This window comes from Nomia melanderi, unplaced genomic scaffold (genome assembly GCF_051020985.1).
Source record: "Nomia melanderi isolate GNS246 unplaced genomic scaffold, iyNomMela1 scaffold0157, whole genome shotgun sequence".
Lineage (NCBI taxonomy): Eukaryota > Metazoa > Arthropoda > Insecta > Hymenoptera > Halictidae > Nomia > Nomia melanderi.
The window spans coordinates 42,501-43,968 of NW_027475272.1; the positions used below are offsets into that span (position 1 = coordinate 42,501).

The 1,468-nt window shown below is 48.2% G+C and overlaps 1 non-coding gene across 1 annotated transcript; it reads right to left on the bottom strand.

The window, feature by feature from the left end:
- Nucleotides 1-1,313: 1,313 nt before the first annotated feature.
- On the bottom strand, nucleotides 1,314-1,468 carry LOC143175688 (5.8S ribosomal RNA). The gene has a single exon (XR_013000387.1). It is a non-coding gene; the product is annotated as a 5.8S ribosomal RNA (ribosomal RNA).

Below are 1,468 nucleotides of genomic sequence, written 5' to 3' on the forward strand. Positions count from 1 at the left end.
GAAATACAACTGAACGTGGCGGAAGCGCACGGTGGTGGTCCAGCGAGGACACGCGACGACGGGGAATAAGAACTATTCGACCCGTTACGAATACGCATGCTCGTCCCGCACGATTTTAACACACACCGTGTTTTTCTCCAGTCGTCAAAGCGTTCGTGCGTCGAATTCGAAAAATAAAAAAAAAAGAAAAACACCTTTTCTCTCTCTCGGGGTAAAAGAGTCGATGTGTATTGTGTATAAAGGTTCTGCGAGAAGTCTCGTTTTGACGTGTGTTCCGCCGATAACGACGATCCTCCGAAACGGGGATACAGAAACGTTACACCTCACAACACGATCTCCGTCTCTTCTCTATAGCAGAAACCGATAAAAATACACCTCCCGAAAGAGAGTATATGGTGATTCTTTTTATATATATATATTTCGAAATTCAACTGAACGTGGCGGAAGCGCACGGTGGTGGTCCAGCGAGGACACGCGACGACGGGGAATAAGAACTATTCGACCCGTTACGAATACGCATGCTCGTCCCGCACGATTTTAACACACACCGTGTTTTTCTCCAGTCGTCAAAGCGTTCGTGCGTCGAATTCGAAAAATAAAAAAAAGAAATACACCTTTTCTCTCTCTCTCGGGGTAAAAAGAGTCGATGTGTATTGTGTATAAAGGTTCTGCTGCGAGAAGTCTCGTTTTGCCGTGTGTTTCGGTAACGACGATCCTCCGAAACGTACATCTCATTCGTAAGAGAGGAAGAAAACAATCTCCCTGGGGCCAGTCGGTAATATACCGACATACGACGTGTCGTGCACATCCGTCTCACGCACGGTATACAAAATATGAATAAAACGTGTGTAGTCTCTCTCTCTCGACTTCTTAATATTTTCTTTCACCTCTGACGCATCATTTCAGGTGACGTCGGGAGCGCGGGAAAAAAAATTTTTCTAAACACACGAAACCGTTCATCTCACGAACAGCCGAAAAAGTTGTCGCTCAGATCCATATCGCAGTGGAGCGGTATCCGCGGGCGGTCGTAATTGAACGACGCACGACGCCGCGAACACTCACGCGAGTCCATACAAACGATTCCGATCGTTTTGCAACAACTAGAACGTACACTGTCCGTGAAATTCACAGAATTTTCGCGTGTCCGCGACAAACGCCGACGAGACACCCATCGTTCGCTCGTACGTAGCATCCTTCTCTTAACCCGACTCAGAGACGTTCTTTGCGCCCTTCGGTAAAAAAACGTTCGATCCGAAGAGGTGAACGACGGCGGGGATTTGACAGAGCTACGCAAGCAGTGTATGGTACGTAAACGACCCTCAGCCAGGCGTGGTCCAGGAATTGTATCCGTGGACCGCAATGTGCGTTCGAAATGTCGATGTTCATGTGTCCTGCAGTTCACACGTTGACGCGCAATTAGCTGCGTTCTTCATCGACCCACGAGCCAAGTGATCCACCGTTCAGGGTA